This window comes from Equus caballus, chromosome 17, assembly GCF_041296265.1.
Source record: "Equus caballus isolate H_3958 breed thoroughbred chromosome 17, TB-T2T, whole genome shotgun sequence".
Taxonomy (NCBI): domain Eukaryota; kingdom Metazoa; phylum Chordata; class Mammalia; order Perissodactyla; family Equidae; genus Equus; species Equus caballus.
This window is the reverse complement of record NC_091700.1, coordinates 30,756,476-30,769,843: the sequence shown is the minus strand read 5'-3', so window position 1 is coordinate 30,769,843 and position 13,368 is coordinate 30,756,476. Positions and strand designations below refer to the sequence as shown.

General features: G+C 42.4%; 1 long non-coding RNA gene across 1 annotated transcript; it reads right to left on the bottom strand.

Moving 5' to 3' along the window:
* Positions 1-5,205: 5,205 nt before the first annotated feature.
* LOC111768567 (uncharacterized) lies at positions 5,206-12,317 on the bottom strand. The gene is made up of 3 exons (XR_002800987.2): positions 12,196-12,317; positions 6,421-6,551; positions 5,206-5,409 (listed from the first exon to the last, which is right to left on the bottom strand). It is a non-coding gene; the product is annotated as an uncharacterized lncRNA (long non-coding RNA).
* Positions 12,318-13,368: the final 1,051 nt, after the last annotated feature.

The window sequence follows — 13,368 nt, the reverse complement described above, 5'->3', positions numbered from 1 at the left end:
TCTTTGTTGGTGGTTAATTGATCATAGGGTCCTAGAACTCTAGTAAATGGGCAGGCTTGTAAAGTTCTGCTTAATTTATATAACCTCAAACAAACATCAAATCTAGATCTGGAAAAGATTTGAGTCACATAAGTGAGACTCATGGTACTCTCTCAATTCCAAGATGTGAACCAGTTCACAAATTCTTCTGGAAAGACCCTAAGACATTGAAATAATTGTGTATTGTGTAAGTTTCTTTATATGCATTCTCAAAGAGATCTATAGCCATTTATCAGACAATCTCTGATTGGGGAAATAAATACAAGAAATGATGTGGATTATTGACCACTAGTTTTGTCTGTTTGTTTGTTTTTTTAAAGGTGTACTATTTTTTTTTGGTGAGGAAGATTGGCCCTGAGCTAACATGTATTGCCAATATTCCTCTTTTTTTTTTTTTCCCCTCCCCAAAGCTCCAGTACATAGTTGTATATCCTAGTGGTAAGTAATTCCAGTTCTTTTATGTGGGATGCTGCCACACAGACCAATAGCATGGCTTGATGAGCAGTATGTTGGTCTCTGCCCAGGATCCGAATTGGTGAACCCTGGGCCACTGAAGTGGAGCACACAAACTTAACCACTCGGCCATGGGGCTAGCCCTCTGACCACTAGTTTTGAATTATGTGATTCCTTTAAGACACAGAACACCATTGTGGGGGTTTTGGAGATCAGAGGTTAAGTGGGGTTTGGGCCCACTCTTTCTCACATTGGGTCCCAGTGTCTATGTACATTCTTCTCCCGTACTTATTTCTCTGGTTCCTAAAGGCATAGTTGTAACAGACTAACTTGGCTGCTGGAGGATTCCCCACAACAACTCTCTAATTAGAGGAGTGAAGGCTTTTATGGTAGGGAGGGCCAAACATAAGACTCTGGAGCTGCACCTCTAACTGAAAAAGTTAAATATAAGCAGTACTACACCCCAAGGTGAATAGCAAAAGACATCAGTGCCATATTCAAAGACATAAAAGATTCAGAGGTATCTATTTTCTTCCCAAATAAGGCACATATTTCTTTGTGTAGGATATGAAAGGGTGTAGGAGAATGACAGGGGACTATTGGAAACCAATCAAGTGGTGATTCAAATTATTGTTGTAAGTGTAGTCTATTTTCTCAAACAAATCTATAACTTCCTTGTACCTGCTATGAAGCTATTTTTCTGGAAAATACTTTTTAAAACTATTCTAATAAACAGAGAATACTGGAAGCAATCTACTTTCATCTGAAAGGTACAGCGGTACACTTTTGCCATTTTACCTCAGGGTATGCCAACTCTCCTACTGACCCTTATAATTTAAACCACGATCATCTCATCATTCCACATCACTCTGGTCCTGTGTATTAACTGCATAATGTTACAATACTTGCTCAGCAGGAATTAGTAGATGCCCTGGTTTGGCAGACTGTATTTTCCAAAAAATGGCTGCAGCAATATCTCCAATCCCACATGTTTTTCTTACAATGGGATTCTGTTTTTTTTTTTTTTTTTCTTGAGGAAGATTAGCCCTCAGCTAACTACTGCCAGTCCTCCTCTTTTTGCTGAGGAAGCCTGGCTCTGAGCTAACATCCGTGCCCATGTTCCTCTAGTTTATATGGGGGACGCCTACCACAGCATGGCGACAAGCAGTGCCATGTCCGCACCCGGGATCCAAACCAGCGAACCCCGGGCTGCCGAGAAGCGGAATGTGCAAACTTAACCGCTGCGCCACCGGGCCGGCCCCTATAATGGGATTCTGACACTCCTCCTGCTTAGAAGTGGAATCTATGTTCCCTTCCCTGAAGCTCGGCGGGCTTTTCTAACTGCTTCATCCAGGAGAGCACACCAGAAGTGGCCCTATGTGTCCTATTAGGTTAGGTCATAAAAAATGAAATGGCTTCTATTTTATTCAGTAGAATATTCATATCTGAAGCCTTCACCTCCGTAAAAGCAGGAAGACTCTATGTCGCAAGGAAATGAAAAGATCATACAGAGAGACCTGAGACTACAGGAAAGTAGAGATGCTTGGCCTTCCCTCTAGCTGCTTCAACACCCCACCTTCTCCAATTCCAGCCACAATCTGACTGCAACTACATGAGAGATCCTGAGCCAGACCTGGCCCGCATTCTTGACTCACAGATACCTTGAGAGATAATGAAATGATTGTTAGTGTTTGAAGTCACTAAGTTTTGGAGTGATTTGTTTCACTACAATAGACTCCAAATACTTGGTAAGATATATGCCTGTCTACAGTGGAATATAAAATCAATGAAAATTTATGTGCCTGTCTTCTCAGAGAAATTTCTGGTACTCCTCTAGTCCAGGGCATGTCGGAATATTACCTCCAAAGTGAAAGACAAGTTTCTATATTTTGCAAAACTCCCATCACTTAAGAAAGGAGCTTTGAAGATTTTAAAGGCAACAATTTGTCACATTTGGAGGTAACCGAACCAGGCTGCCATTGTAAGCAGCTCTACCACTTGGACTTTATGTCATAGCGAATCTGACGTTGTTCAAAACTCACTATGATGGATTGGGATACTCTAGGGATCTATAGAGCTGTACTTTTTTCAGAAAATATTTATTCTCTTTTAAGGACACAAGCCTTGGTTTGCTATTGAGTCCTAGAGATACCAAGTGACCGTGCAACATGAGTTTCTATCATAAGCAGGGTGTTATATGACCAATGAGCCATAACTTTGGGGAGTTCACCATCAATTACAAAATTAGGTTTGAGCAGGTACTGAAGCCACCTGTGTGTTACATGATCAGGTGGCTCATATTCTCAGTACATCTACTTTTGCTGCATAGCCTACCTCTCCCTCACACTACAACTATGGCCTCATGGGAACTGAGGACACTATTCAAGCCTGATTTAAAGATATTTCTGTGCAATATGCTGGAACCAGTCTGAAGTGGGATGCTGCAGTTTTATACCTTCCTTGAGGGTTATCCCTCAAGAATGACTAGGAAGGGAAATTCTCCCAGTGGTCAGAATTTCAAGTGATATATATGGTGTTCACTTTGCTTAGAAAGAGAGAGGATCAGAGTTCTGGACTATATAGATTCATGGGAAGCTGTTAATGGTTCTGTGAGATAGCCGGAAACTTGTAAGGAAGAAGATTGAAGGACTGGCTATAAGAGTCTAGAAAAGAAGTATGTCAAAGAAGTCTCAGACGTGACCCAGAGTATGAGAATACTCATAATCCATGTGAGTTCTCTGCAAAAGGGATATCTAGCAGTTCTTGAGACCATTTCAGATGGTCCACAAATTCAAAAGTATTTTCACAATACTGAGATGTTACTTGCAGTTTTCACTCACAGTCCTTCATGAGTGTAGCGTGGGGTTAATGATTAATGACTCACTATTTCTCTTTCCCCCACTTTGATCTCTACACAAGTGAAAGAGTTGCTCCCTGTTTCAGCAGATAGCATCTTGATGAAAATATTTATCACCCTTGGCACAGATCACTGATGGCTGGGAATCCACTGACGATCATTCTTCATTACGGCTCAACAAATGGTGATGCATCTATCCTACCCTTATATGGTCTAGACCATATTTGCCCACTGATTACTGGTCTGGTCTTCTGGGATGAAAACAAAAGCCACCACAAAGTCCTATTGACCGTACTAGATTGAGATCTGTCGATATCCCAGGTTTCTCTTTCTAGTCTGCAAGGTTATTGGCAGGACTCAAACTCCAAATTCTTTATTTTCTGTGTTGGCTAACAACTGGAGCATCTGCCCAGTTCTTTTAGCCTCCCAGCTGTTGCTTTCTGCTGGACTCTCTGTAGTCTCCTCGGGTCGTGCACAGTTCAGGGGTCAGCCAAGGATTTGATAGTGGTTTCTATGTAGGTTTTGAGTGGCTCGGCTCCCATCCCTGTAGCTATCACCTTTCCAGGATTTTCCCCCTTAATTCCTAGCTATTCTGATAGCCTCAAACACCATCATGTCAGAACACTTCAGGCCACCAGAATGTTACTTTCTCCTTGAGTTCTAACCATCCTGTGCTTCACAGAGAAGGGAGTGCCCTCAGGAGAGAAGTTATATTAACGCAGGTCTCCCCCAGTGCAGCCCCTTCCTTCACATGCCAGCTCCTCCCCGCCCCCCCTCCCCCCCCGTTTGTCTGCTGTAGTGCTGTCAGGGCCTTGAAATAGTTTTATTTTATTTATTTTTTAACAGAACTTGTAATAATTATCTGTGCATTCATTATAAGATAAACCATCATTATCAGACTGCCATTTGATTTAAAAACAATAACCTTTTACAGTTTTTAACAAAAATTTGTTAGTTTTTATAATATAAATTTATTTGTATGTCAAGCCTCTAAAAAAGCACAAGTGAATAAAAGATGCTTCCTTTAAAGTTTATAATCAAATAGAAAGGATAAGTTAAAGGTGTTACTAATAATTTATTTTGCTAACTCCCTTTTACACACACACACCCCCATTCTTATTCTTAAAGACAGAAATGCATTCCTATGAGGACTAAATTGGTATTGGATAGTGCTGCTGGTGGGAAAGTAATAGTTAAGGGAATTCCAATTCTTAACTTCACTCCTAGCACACTAGCTGCTTTGAGGACTGTGATGGTTAATTTTGTGTGTCAATGTGACTGGGCTCTGGCAACTAGTTGTCTGGTCAAATACCAATCTAGATGTTGCTCTGAAGGTATTTTTTAGATGTGATTTACATTTGTAGTGAGTTTGCTTTATGTAAGGCAGATTACTCTCTAATCCGTTCAAGACCTTAAGTGTAAAGATTGAAGTTTCCAGAAGAAGAAGGAATTTTGTCTCAAGACTGCAGCATAGAAACCCTGAGTTTCCAGCTTAATGGCCCACCTTACAGATTTTGAGCTCAAGGCTACAACATCAAGTCTGACCTGAATTTGCAGCTTGCTGGCCTGCCCTACCAATGTTAGACTTGCCAGCCTCCACAATCCCGTGAGCCGATTCCTTAAATCTCTCTCTTTGTATATATGCATATCCTATTTGTTCTGTTTCTTCAGATAACCTGACTAGCACAAGAGAATACTTAGTAACTTGTGTCGTTTTTTAGGAATTGAGATGCTCATTTTTGCCAAATTTTGAACTGCTTCATCCTCATTCTAGAAATGTTTTCTAACTCCTATTGACTTTGTGCTTACTTTTAATGAACATTTTTATATCATAAAGAAATTTCTGTAAACAAAAATATTGAAACTTTTAATGTTTATTGACACCATTTTTTTCACTTTTGAAAGAATTAAGATAAATGGAAGTATTTAAAGAATAATCATTTGGCCAACTCGCTGGCCTAGTGGTTAAGTTTGGCACTCCCCACTTCTGAGTCTGGGATTCAGTTCCCAGGTGTGGACCTACACAACTTGTCAGTGGCCATGCTGTGGGGACAGCTCACCTACAAAAGAAGAAGATTGGCAATAAAGCTTAGCTCAGGGCAAATCTTCCTCAGCAAAAAGAAGAAGACTGGCAACAGATATTAGCTTGGGGTGACTCTTCCCCAGCAAAAAAATAAAAGTAAAAATAAAGAATAATCATTTATTATTTTGCAATTAAATAATTTTATATTCAGAGGAAATGTTCAAGATATAAAAGAAATGAATGAATTAAACATTAATTTCTGTAAGTTTTAAAGGATTAGAAGGAAGCACACCAATTTTACACTTGCACAAAAAGTTCTTATTTATCCATAAACCTGTTTTTTGTTATTTTTAATCCCAAATCCAGCATTTCCCTTAAGCCCAATCAGTTTACTTTTAAATACCATCTAAATAGGAATCAAAGGTGATGACTTTGATTCAACTTTCTATTTCCTTCTCTTGTTTTACCATTTTTAAAAATAAGATGTAAAGTTGTTAAATTATTCATGAGGAACAACAATGAGATTTTGAATTTAAGCCTTGAGTGAAACAATGCTAGTGGCATTGTGTCTCCTCCCAAAGGTTTGGTAGAAAGAGAAAACTCTCATTAGTTCAAAATGACTCTTCTGACCTACCAGCTCATATGGCTGCAGCATGTGGCTGGACTTCATACTGACTTCCAGTCTGCACTGAGAACGCAAGGTCTTTTCATCATGAATATTCAGTTCATGAGCATTGCACAAGTCATCACTTATAGGGAAATGTGGGTGCGTGTTTTTCTTATATGTGAAAACCAAGAAAAATGAAATAAAAACTCACACCTTTTCAAGGGAGAGATTCTACAGCATTTGAATTTAAGGATCCCTGCAATGAGTTAATTGAAAAGAAAATATCCATTTATTAGAATGCAGACTACCCTACAACCACATCCGCAAAGGCCCACTGGCTCCCTGTGCTTCGGCGTGAAGTCAAGGAATTGCAGCCTGGACTGTAGGAAAATGGGGTGGGAGCAGGATTCTTTTGGGAGCTTTGTCGCAATGGCCTGTTACCTGAGGTGTTCCCTCGATTGTGTGTCTCTAGAAGACAGGTCGGCTTCATCTTTTTATTTCCCATCAAGGGAGAAAAGACTGAGAGTCATTTTTTACTGCTTGGATGAAGAATTGCATCAGTGTCTCCTTGCCTGGGAAAAGCAAGCAGAAAATAAGCACATCTGGGCCAAACTTGCCCAGAATGCGGAGAGGGCTGTGGGGAGGCTGGGAGTGCTTTGGAAAACAGCCGAGGGTGCAGCACCAGTAATCATAATCCTAGTGTAATTGTTCACTGAAGCTGGAGAACATTTTTTACCTGTTTCCTGTTTTCAACACCCTGTCTGTTTTGTTAGAGAAGTTAATTCACCAGAATCACCACTAAAAGTACAATAAAGCTTTCAAGAAACCTGAGACCAAGTCTATTTATGGCTTGTAAAATAGTAAGGATTGTTCTATGCTCATGTGAAGGCATGCTTTCTGAGAATGGCCATTGTGAGACTTGCCTTGAACTGAATGACGTGAAGCGAGAGAAAAGGCTGTTGGCCTTTCTTGTATCATTTCTTAGCCCACATCCAGGTTCTAGGTACAAGACCTAAGGAGAGCGGCCAACATCCCTGCTTCTGGACCCTGACACAATATGACCCCAGTTTAGGAAGGACCCACAGGCTGTTTGGAGTTTATGTAATTTGGGGCACTGAGAAATGGTTCTCTAGACTCTAAAACAGTGCTCCCACAGAAGGCACTTTCTTCAGGGGCCGTGGGTGGTAGACATCAACAAGCAGGCTTCAGCAGAAAACCCTGAGAGAAGTAATCATGAGCAAATGCAAAATGCCCCAGAGATTCTCAGAATAATTGGACAAGTCTTTGCAACTGGCCTGTAGTTGTGTAGGGGAGCCTGTAATCATGCGGGCCAGCCGAATCTATGAATTCATGTCAATATGATTTCAATTGAACCCAGAGTTTGGGAAGGCCTGGGGACTTTTGAGTTATATATATTAATAAAATTGATGAACATTTACTTTTTCACATTACTTTACTCAGAAAATATTGAGCAAACAGTCCCTGAATTGCCTTGTAACTTAGTGTCATTCATTACCGTTTATATGTTAACCAAACACACTCAATTGAATAATCTTACACTTGACTTATTTCTATTTATTTTTCTCACTGTTAGCAGCTTTCACATTTCTTTCTATTTCTCTGGCACATGCAAAGAGTTATTTATGAACACAGAATGAAACAAAGAAAGCTGCCCATTCAAGTATGCCTGGAAAAAAAATGCTGGCCATGGTAATGACTTGTTTGAACATATATGTTATGGTCTTTTGGAGTATTGGAAAATCACTAAAAATAACTTGTATTTGCATTGCAGTTAATGTTTTACAGCCCTTTCATAACTGACATCTCAGTTTATCCTTCCCAACGCTGGAATCCGGGTGAGGCATATGTTATTATTTTACTAGTAAGAGACATATGGTAGCTCCATTGGTCATCTTGGGCAAGAAAGTGATTGAATAAGCCTGGGTCTTGAAACCAGGGTTTGGGAGGTCCAATTTGATGTTTCATTCAAGAAATATTGAGTAGCAGTTACTATATGTTCCAAGTAGTGCTCTAGGTGTTAGATACCCCACAGTGAACAACCTAGACTAGAATCTCTGCCTTCATGAAGCTTACATTCTAGTGGGTGAGACACAGACCATGAACAAATATATAGGTAAAATGTGTAGTGTGGGAAATGGCGATATGTGCTATGGAAGAAAATAAAGGAGGGTTAGAGGGATAGTGTGTGTGTGTATGTTGGGGAGGAAGGTTGGTATTTAATCAGGTTGCCAGAGAAGATTTCAATGAGGAAAGACCTGAATTCAAGACTCAAGGGAGTGAGCCATGTGGACCTTGGAGTAAATCAACATTCCAGGCAAGAATAGCCAGTGCAAAGCCCCAAGGCCTGCCTGATATGTTAGAAGAACAACATGGTGACTAGACTGCGAAGAATGAGAGGGAAAGGGAAAGAAATGAGATCAGAGAGGTACGAGAAGTCACTAAATGTTGATTTGCTAGTTCTCCACGACGTATCTTTTTCAAGATGACATTTTCCCTACCTTTGCAAGAAAATGTTTAGACCCTAAGTGGAACTTGAGTTACGTCCCATCGGAAAGAGGCAGTTAAGTTGATTTTGATGCCAGCAGCTATGAGAGAGAAAGCTGAACTGAAGCCTTCTTACTCATATGCAGAAACAACAACAAAAAACATCCAGAAACTGTTAGCAACTACCTTGGGGTGGGAGTGGGACAACAGGAGAAGCCACTGACCCTCAGCCAGCAGGTGACATTAGGGCATGGCCTGGATTATTGTTTCAAAGAAAATTCAAAAACCGGGTGTGACTCTGGCTTTCCCGAAGGTTTGTTGCTAAACAAAGCGGGGAGCTGTGCCTGCGCCCCAATCTGAAGCATGGCCCAACATCTGTGGTGGCCCTGCCCTGGGCAGAGGTAGAGGTGACAGTGGACTATGAGGAGGAACTGAGCATGCCCACTGGTTGCCAAATAGCTTTCCATAGGAAAAACCACAGTGCCTCAGTTTAAAATGCAAGCTTTTCCAGATAGTTCTGCATTACCCCACTGTCTGCCACAATAATTTTCAAAGTGTCGTCCTAGGAGGGGCAGACTCAGTGTCACCTGGGAATGTTAGAAATGTAAATGTAAATTCTTAGAACCCCCTCCCCACTATCCAGATGTATTGAATCAAAAACTCTTTGGGGGCAGAATCTGTATTTTCATCAAGGGCCTTCAGGAGATTGCGATGCAGACTAAAGTTTGAGAACCGGCAGCATACAGGAGAAAACCCAACATCCTCACTCAGTAGGCATGCAAGGACCTCCCATCTGGACTCTACTTGATCTCCAGCCATATCCTATCATTCTCCCTCAGGCTCAGCAAACTCCAGCCACACTGGCCCATCCCCCCATGGTTACTCAAATTTATACCTATTCCATCTTCCTTTGCTCTTTCTTCTCATTCAGGATGCTTTGCCATATGTCTTCTTGGTGAAATTGGACTCAACCTTCCCAGACCCAGCTAAAGCATCATGCATCATTCATCATTCGTAAACAGTAGCCCAGTTCATAACCATTTTCCTCAGAGCATGAGAGTTAATTATCTATATGTCTTCCTTCCATTCTATACCATAGACTCTGTGATACTGGGGTCACAAGCTTGGGTTGTGTCAGCAGTACCAGTGCCTTGCCATAGTGGCTGGAAAGCCTGTCCCTGGTACTATTGTTGTTGACAGAATGAAAGACAAGGAATTTAGCCACCATCAGCTGTTGATAATGAGCAGACATGAGTGGCACCTGTCGCATTAGAAAGCCAGGGACTCTGCTGACAGAAGGGGATCCCAGGGAGAGCATCTTGATGAAGGAAAGGTTTCATCTGAACTATGAGATGCTTTCTGGGGAAGACAAGTTTCAAAGGGGAACCCTGGGCTCTGGGAAGATAGGAAAGCCAGGAGGGCACTGGAGCCCCAAAAGGAAACTAAAAAGCAGGAGCCTGAACTGAAAATCGAGGTCAGGGAGCCCCAAAGGCAATGTTGGCCCAAATTGTCAGGGAGATGATCTTGCATAATAGTCAATGCTATGGCTGGGTTGGGGGAGGCAGCGTTCAAGTTGGCTAAATCTTGGGTTGAATCCTGCTCCCCACAGTTAGTTGTGTGACCAGAGAATGTTATTTAGCCCTTCTGAACCTCAGATACATTTTATATAAAGTAGGAATAATAATTAAAGTACCTAATAATAGGCACTAATGTTTATTGAGAGTTTATATAGAATATCTCTTTTAATCTTCACAGCCACTCTATGAAGTTGGAATTTGGACCTCCCATTTCATAGCACAAAGAGACTCACTGACTTGCCTAGAGTCTTCTAGGGAGGTGAAAAGTAGGGGTATGGACTTGAGTCTAACCATCTGACTCTGGGGCCTGAGTTGTTTGCCATTATGCTATACCACCTTCTTAAGGGTCTGTGAGACAGTCTACGTAAAACACCCAATGAGGGACTAAATGATAGTCACAATTTTTCTGGGACGAAGCTGGTTTCAGGACATGGGAGACATAATCCTAGATCACGCAAAAAAACTTGGGGACGAACACCAAATCTCTCCATGTTCCCATTTCCTTCCCTTAGCTGTGGGGAGCATGTTCTACCAACTCTGCTATGTTTGCCCAATAACCTTTTCTCACCTGAAATTAGCTATATCTTTATTTCCAGAAAGAAAATTGCTATTTCAGAGTAAGTGGCCTTAATCTGGTTATAAAGGGTGATGTTTCAAACAACGTGGCATTAATGTCTGGAGAAAATCTTGGGAGCCTTCCCCTCTGTACACCTTGGAGGAAGCACAGGAGTGGGGTGGCATAGTCTCCAGTTATTTTTTGCTTCTGAGAATGGAATTCTCTACGCTGTTGCTTCAATTCATAAGCATATCACCTTTCTAAAGAGTTCTGGCAGACTTCTGACACTAAGAAAATGCAGAAGCTTTGTGTTAGCCCTAACAGAACAGCCTCTATTAAGAGAGCAAAGGCAGGCACATCTCACCAGGAGTGGTTTCTCCTGGGCTGCTCAGGATGAATGATTCATGGGGCTGAGAAAGCTCTGCCTGGTCCAGAGGTCTTAGAGAGTATTACTGAGCAGAAAACCAGGGTGACGATCTGGACATTTTTCTGATGAGTCCAGGAAGGGTAGCCCCTTCCAGTTGACTTTACTGATGAGCTCTTCCTCCTACACACGTTCCCTTAGAGCCTCAAGAATGGAGACAGAGGTAACATTGGAAGCTGCTGGCAGCTCAGGATCGAGAAGAGACTTTGATTTCCAAGGCCACTAGGTTGCTCTTCACTTCTTCAATGCTTCTGTTTTAATAGCTCGGTTTTAGTTTGACTTTCCACCTAGTGTTCAGTGAGTTCGTTAGGCAGCCTGGTTTTGGCCTGTCCTGCCATAGGCCTTGGAAAGTCATGTGTGTACTTGTCTTTGTGTAGAGTAAAGAGTATGCCTGTTATGGACTGACTTGTGTCCTTGAAAAAGATATGTTGAAGACTTCACCCCCAGTTCCTGTGAATGTGACCTTATTTGGAAATAGGGTCTTTGAAGATGTAATTTGGTTTAAGATAAGGTCGTTGGATGGGACCTAATTCAATAAGACCATTGTCCTTGTAAGAAGAGGGAAATTTAGACATAGACAGACACAGAGAGGAGAATGCCACGTAAAGACACGGAGACACGCAAACACAGAGGAAAGGTCATCAGGTGAAGATGCAGGTAGAGGTCAAAGTCCATACCGTGTGAAGATGGAGGCCACTGCAAAGCAAGGGACACTTGAGGCTATGAGAAGCTAGAAGAGGTAAGGAAGGATCCACCCTCCCCTAGAGGCTTCGGAGGGAGCATGGCCCCGTCAATACCTTAATCTCAGACTTCTAGCCTCAAGAACTGTCAGAGAATAAATTTCTGTTGTTTAAGGTCATTCAGTTTTTGGTACTTTGCTATACAGCCCTAGGGAATTAACACAGGGTCCCATTCCAGAAGGGACAGGAAGCTGGCGCCTGAGCTCTCAGGGAGAGAAAGGTGCCCTTCACAAGCCTGATGGCCTCTTTCAGATGTAGGGTGATGACAGGGCAGGAAGCACTCTTCTGGAACTCTTGGCAGTGGTAACAGCGGGGATAGTCTTTCCCATTGTACAGTGGACAGTAGGGACTGTTAGACTGCTGGGCCCTGCCCCATGATCCAGCCCAGCAATAGCATCCCAGCGTGAATGTCACCTTTCTGAGCATAGGCTGCCAGCTGTCATTCTTCAGGCTGCAGGCTACTTCTCTACTCCTCAGTGCAGCTCAGTCCTCATCTAGAGAACCTGTCATGATGGACCTCAGGATTCCAGAGAGGCAGCCTGGCCAGTTACCTTGACAACCTTATGATGTAATGCTTTAAACTGCTTCCTGTCTGCAGATCTAATGAGATTCCAGACACTGCTGGTTCCTCCCACCCCCACGGCATGCGGCGAAAGCCAGAGCAGTACAGTTCACTTTTAATGATCCCTTTCTTTTGTGATAGCTATAAGATGCATTCACATTAGCAATGAAAGGGAAGTCTGACTGTCACTGAGCTGCATAGAATTTTTGCCCAGGAGACCCAAGATTACTGCTGGCAGATCAGCTGTGCTGAGGGGACCCCGAGTCTGGCTCAGCTGCTGCAAGGCTCTCCTCATTCCTGTTATGCTTTTAGTTCCATCTCCCTGCAGCAGTTCGGCAGTAAAGAAGGAATGTGACCCTCAGTAATATGGATTTCTGGGAACTTCCCCACCCGAACTGAACCCCAAGAATGTCAGAATTATCCCAAAGGATTTCATAACAAAGCAGTTTCCCTTTGTCTCCAGCCATTTTTTTTCCCTAAAAATCTTTAAGATTTTGAAAGTACATTTTTAAAAAGCAAAGGCAATGGAGCAAAGTCAACATCAGCACATTGCAGACACTGCTTTACAGTGCTTTCTCTCTAGTCCTTGTGAAAAGTACCCTCAGGCCACATCCTGATTAGCCAGAGAGCAGAGCAGGAGTGGGGGCGGGGGTGCTTTCTTCATCTGCAGCTGTGCTTTCACAGAGGCCTCAAGTGGGTGCCTGCTTTGCTCTGTGTATGAGAGATTTTATTTGCTTGTTTCTTTCAGTGAGTAAGTGGCCATTCATCTCTTAACAGCAGGCAAGAGAGGGGATGAGCAGAAAGACCCCATGCACTATATCTCTCCAGTACTGGCATTAGCATCAGCTGCAATAAACCCAGCAGACCAAGCTGCAGAAACAAATGCCAGGGCCTCCTTCTCCAGTTTCTGTGAGGTGAGAGCCAAGGGGCCTTCTGCACTGGGGGAAGCCATTTTGTGAGGATTCTTTTATCTGTTCATATGGGCATTGAGTCCTGATATGCTGTTAGAACGTAACAAACTGTGG